This window comes from Dreissena polymorpha, chromosome 5 (assembly GCF_020536995.1).
Source record: "Dreissena polymorpha isolate Duluth1 chromosome 5, UMN_Dpol_1.0, whole genome shotgun sequence".
Lineage (NCBI taxonomy): Eukaryota > Metazoa > Mollusca > Bivalvia > Myida > Dreissenidae > Dreissena > Dreissena polymorpha.
This window is the reverse complement of record NC_068359.1, coordinates 19,769,210-19,776,223: the sequence shown is the minus strand read 5'-3', so window position 1 is coordinate 19,776,223 and position 7,014 is coordinate 19,769,210.

The window sequence follows — 7,014 nt, the reverse complement described above, 5'->3', positions numbered from 1 at the left end:
CATGTATCACAAGCTAACCCAAAAGAGTCTTCAATTGCTCTCATATACGCTGAATCTGCACTTGGCGGCCTATAAAATACTCCAAAAAGGATTGATTTATTTTTGTTAAGAATAACTTCAATCCATATACATTCAATATGATTCAATTCAAGATCACTTCTTCTTTTAAAAGCAATATTTTCATTTACATATATTATAACACCTCCATGTGAATCAAGGGGGCGGTCTTTGCGGATTGGCAGATGGAATCCATTGAACATGATGTCACTAGATAATACTGAGTCATTTAACCAGGTTTCAGAAAATGCAATTATGTCAAACTCATGAAGACCAGTGTTAAGTATGTCTAATTTTTGCACCAAGCTTTGGACATTGTAATGTACAAAAGATAAGTGATTCGTCGCTGAAAGATCGCAAGTAGGTGAAGAAGTTTCTGTATCTGTGTGTATCGATGATTCGGAAAATAAGGGTCCTGGGTTTGGGTGGATATCACCTGACTGTAACAAGATACAAGCTAACCAAAGAAGTGTTCCAACAAACTTGAAGCAATAAAGGAGCTTTATAAGAAGTTGAATATCATCGTATATGTGCGTTCCTACCAGGAAATGCCTTCGCGGATGTTCCACAGTAGTTGATGTTTTAATCGAATTATATACGCTAGTACGCAGAGAAATCAAACTTAATACATTTAGCCATATTTGGAAGACATACAATAGGTGAAGCAGTAGCGAAAATCTTACAGGCGTCCTGTATGTACTCATGACAGCGTTTCCAAACATGTGTTTACTCTTAAACATTATGAATTGTTCCAATAAGGACGAGATGAGACTGAAACGCTGACATAATTCGTTTCATAGTACAACCCGTAAAGCCATATACTAGTACGCATATTTCTGCTGTTTGGTAACAACGTTTGCAACAGAACTGGAAATGAGAATGTGATAGATCACAGAGGAGAAAGGAAAAGAGAGCAGGGAAGAGGCATAGGGTGAAGCAAAATGTTATGTTTGAAGAAAACATATTGTCAAATAAAAAATTAAAATTAAAAGTAGTGCTGGGAGTATTACTAGTCTAAACACTTTCATTTACCTAGATTAAGTAAATTGAACATGGACAGTAATCTGTTTGGACAGTAATCTAACTTTTAAGATTAAACTTATACTGGTACAATAAAGTTAGCACAAAGTGGTAGAGCGAGTCTGATAATAATGGTTACTTCACATTTGGATGAAATCTACTTTTTGAAGTAAACAAGAATAATAAAAATTCAGTCTTGATTAGGTAAAAACAATGCACATGAGTAAATATAAAGGGAATGTTGCAATATAGTCTTACATTTCCTTAGTGTATAGATATCTTACAAATATCTAATCGCATACATTTAATAGATAACCATCATAACACAATATTATTAATTGGCAAGCCACATTTACACTTGTTCACATACATATACATGTATATATACATTCTTACACATTTAGATAAAGTAAATTGAACATACTTTTTAAAGTAAACAAGAATAATAAAAATTCAGTCTTGATTAGGTAAAAACAATGCACATAAGTAAATATAAAGGGAGTGTTGCAATATAGGCTTACATTTCCTTAGTTTATATCTTACAAATATTAAAACGCATACATTTGATAGATAACCATCATAACACAATATTATTTATTGGCAAGCCACATTTACACTTGTTCACATACATTTATATGTATATTTACATTCTTGCACATTTAGATAAAGTAAATTGAACATAGAAAGTAATCTGTTGGACAGTTATCTTACTTTTAAGATTAAACTTATACTGGTACAATAACGTTTACAGATTTTTTAGGGACAGCACAAAGTGGTTGAGCAAGTATGATAATAAAGGGTTACTTCAAATTTGGATGTAATCTACTTTTTGAAGTAGAAAAGAAACATATTAATTCAGTATTGGTTAAGTAAACGGCACGTAGTGGTTGAGCGAATATGATAATAAAGGGTAACTTCAAATTTGGATGTAATCTACTGTTTGAAGTTATAATAATAATAATATAAATTCAGTCTTGATAAATGTAAACAATGCACATAATAAAATATAATGGGAATGTTGCAGTGTAGGTTTTACTTTTCCTAAGTGTATATTTTACAAATATCAAATCGCATACATTTTATAGATATCCATCATAACACAGTACTATTTAATTACAAGCGACATTAACACTAGTTCACAAACATATAAATATACAATCATTTACATCCATATACATATATATGTTACAATATAGTTTCTTCATGTCCTTAGTGTATTTTTTTACAAATATCAAATCGCATACATTTTGTAGATAACCATCATAACACACTACTATTAAATGTCCAGGGACTTTTACACAAGTTTCTCATACATATAAAGATGTTTTTCATATTTTTTTTATATATTTTTCATGTGTGTGTATACATACATATATGCATATACATACATACATACATACACACATACATACACACACATACATATATACACACACATACATAGCCATACATACATACATACACACATACATACACACACATACATATATACACACACATACATAGCCATACACACATATACATATACATACACATATCTATATATACACACACACACACACACATACATATTTATACATATTATACACACACACAAACATAGACATACACACAAATATACATATACATATCTATATTTACACACACACATATACATATTTATACATATTCGTACACACACTCACACACACACACAAACAGACATACATATACACATATATACATAAACACACATACACAAACATACACACATCTACATATATATACATATGCTAATCATTATATAAAATTAAAAGCTAATGACTACCACGCTTAATATATTTTCAGGAAGCTGCACACAATCAAGTAAGCATCAGTATAAGAGCCTATGCAATCATAGGCTTTAAAGATGCAATGTTTCCTTATGTTCAGCCGAATATTTATATGTACAGCTTCTGTATACAATATAATGAACACGTTTATGTGACCCTAATGTACAAAAACGAAACATTAGAGGGACAAAGTGTACAAAAGAGACATCAGTTTAATGGTTTTTCATTTTGTCAAATAAAACAAATATAAATATCCCTGCATGGGTCAACAAAATTATATCATAGTTGAACTTATGAACACAAGTATATAATTGCGCTTTATTTATAAGATGTAAGCTGTCTGATCCTTTTCGGTCAATTTTTTTTTTTTTTTTTTTTTTTTAATATCCTGTTCAATTACAACGATGTTAACTATATTAGTGTATGTTATTGTTTTCAATTATGAGATCATGTGTACTTATTATACATAGTGTATACAAAGTGGGTTTCGATTAAGGTGTATATACAATAATATCATGAACAGAGTATACACAATGATATGTCGATATGCAAACTGATGTGATTGCTTATTCACGTGTTAAGTTTTTGCACATGTAAAGGTTGATCGCACTCACAAGATCCTCGTGCAACGCAAAGTGACTGCGCTAGTTTTTGCACATGTAAAGGTTGATCGCACTCACAAGATACTCGTGCAACGCAAAGTGACTGCGCTAGATAAAATGTAAACTGATCAAAAAAAGAAGAGGAGAGCGTTTCGTGACTAATTTCTCAATTTGTACATGTCCAAATCTGATTCAGAGCTGATTCTTTTGATTTTTGATATGCCGTTTTCTGTTATTTTTATCAGAATGTTTCCATCAGCAGACCAAGCACCATCGATTTTCTTTGATTTAGCAAGACCGCGAGCAATAAACAGCAGCTGTGCACGATATTGAGTTAAATCTTCATTAATGAACACACGATCATATTCATCGCTCGTTTTAAGGTCCCGTCGAAGGGAGTATAATTTCTGCCGGGCACGATAGCTGATAAACTTTACTATGATTGGTCGTGTTTTATTTACTGCAGGTTTCCCTGTTCTGTGCGAACGATCTATTTCTCCTATGGCAACATCAGCTCCCAAGGATTTGCACAAGTTTAGAACAAGAGTGTCCGTATTCTCACGAGCTTGATTTCCTTGATTGTCTTCAGGAATGCCAAATATACGCACGCTGTTTCGTCTGCTGTATTGTTCGCTGGCATCTTGCGAATGTTCAATGTCCACCATACGATCACGCAGCTTGCTGTTCTCATTTCGAAGTGTTTGGTTTTCACTTTCCAAGATGTCAATCCGTGAGTCCATCAACAACACCAGTTATAATAGACTCAACCATCCTTTTCATTTCGACAGCCAATGACTTTTGAATTGAATCCTGTACTGTTTGGGAAATAGCCATCAAGGTGTCTTTATCGAGAACGACATTGTCAACATTTTCATTGCCAGCCATGCTATCAACTGTATAATTAAATTCGCAATTGGAATCGTTTGACGTGCGATTTTTCTTCTGTTCACCGCCTTGTTCAGGAGTTGATAAGAGGGAAATAGTCCTCTTTGTCTTAGTTGTAATATTTGGAGTTGAGGTTTCAAAACTCATGTTTGGTATGACTATTTTAACTTTGGAAAGTATAGATCGAATAACCGATGTGCGTGACGTTAGTAACAGTACATAAAGTTGCACATGTATTACGTAAAAGTGGTCCGCTTAGATTTTTGCTTCTAAAAATAGATCATAACAAAGAATATCGACTCACAATTTTCATTCGTGAATAACATCCAAACTTCCAACATTTTGACAACAGATTCCAACTAGATCATTGCAAGTATCTTTATTTCACACACACATCCCAGCACTACTTTCGAAAGAAAGTCAAAACATTAGGAAAAAGTGAAATAAACACAGACGAAATTTAAAGCGACCAATATGTCCGCCACCGGATGTGTGATCATTTGAGTGTGACGATAACTTAAACAACGGACAAATAGTCGTAGCTGTTTTCATGTGTTTTATATTCCAGATTTTAGGCGCAACATCACCATATTCAAATGTGAATATGTTTCGTTTTTCGATTTGTTAACATACTGACTCGTTTAAGTAATACTGTTCGCATTTTAGCTGAACAAAGCCGCACAACATATCACTGTCGTTGAATTCGAACATTAAGATCCATTACTGAGACCATATTAAGTCGACATGCCCGTATTTCAATGAATATTAAATGTGTGTGCAATTGTTGCTAGCAAAAGTCCATAACTGTAATAGCATGAATACCTTACTGTTAAAATAGGATATCAAACACTGTTGATATGGGGTTCCACACGGGAAGTTTGAATTTACATATTCATAGTAACGATATTACGACTTAATTAATACAACGTATCTCGAACCCTTCTTCGAGTTCATATTTATAACATGCGACTGTTCGTTTTAAATGTTAAAACAGTATCGCTATATGATCAACACAACTACCGATAATTTATTGGTGTAAAAGGTACAGCAATCAAAACATTAAATTAGTGTTGACAAAAATAAAATATGTTCACACCCGTGAATATGATGCTCCGCCGATAAAATAACAACATTTTATTTATAATTCTATGTTATAAAATAATTCCAAGACAGATTTTAACAATCTATTTTCAAACTGTCACTGAGTTCGTGATGCCTATTTAAAAAAAATGTCAGCTGTGTATTTAAACGGCGTTTGCATGTGTATACAATTTTAAAGAATATTCGTTGGTCTAAAATGTATTACTTAGATTGATACTCGCGAATGGTGTTTTTATTAAGAAGAAATACCTCAATCAATTCACATTAAAATGAATAAATTAGTGATAATATTCTTACTATGATTCTGTATAACACGCGATATAATTTAAACGTTTTCAAGTAGTTATTGTTAATCATACGCGATATATATCTTCTATCACTTTAACAAAAATATATTTTTATATCAACTATTATTTAGATCTGTTAAATACTGATATTAAAAGGCAATTTATACACTTGGTAAAGTTCTCAACAAAAGATGAATTGTAAGCTTATCATGAAAATGTCTACTATAAAATTTGTTGAATTAAACACAAGAGGAATTCCCGTATTTTTGTATATATGCTATAATTGAAACTATTTCAATTATAGCATATATACAACAAAAATTTAAAAAGTACGGGATTCCCTCCTGTGGAATTAAATAGAACATATTTTCATATTAGAGGCAACAAAAAAGTGAAACAAAATCTCGAAGCTTAGCTTGCTGGCATGTTTTTTATATTTTTTAAAACTAATAAGCAGATTCTCTCCGTTTTATGCTGCCCACTTTTGATTTTCTGCTAAACTATTTTTGTAACAAACAAAATGAACGCACACCAGTTTTTTCATGTGTTGAAGATATTGTTTCATATTTAATACAAACAAGAAATGTGTCCACACGACACGGATGCCCCCAACTGTAACTTTGTCACTACATAAAAGCATAACTGTGGAAATGTTTTTGAGATATACATCACCTTTATTATTATTAAACTATTTGTTTGCTGCATAACAGGTGTTCAATATTTCAATAATAAAAACGATCATAACAGACAAAAACTTTACGTGCCCTCCCGACACTTGCAAATCCGCATATACATCCCAACCCCGACCCCCAACTCCAGCTTTAAAGTGGCAGGGATATAAGGCAGAGAAAAGCAACTATAAACACCCACACTTTTAAGTGATGGCGACATAAGGAGGACAAAGGCAAATCGTTGAAACACCCACCCACCTCCTTTTAAGCGGTACGGTATATAATTGAAACATGCATATATATACCGCTTTTTTGAGGGCTGCATATCTATACCGCCCGTTTGAGGGTTAGGAATACTTTGATAAAGATAAAAACTATTTGAATTAGAATTTGAAATGACCCCGTAATCTAGTTTTTATCTCGGCATGGCCCATGTTCGAACATGGCCTAGATATCGTCTAGATAAAGCGTGTTCCCAATGTTGGTGAAGATCGGATGAAAAGTACTTGCCTCAGAAAGCGGACACACTGCTGAATGTTTAAAACGTACTAAGTGACCCCGTAACCTATTTTTGGCCAGG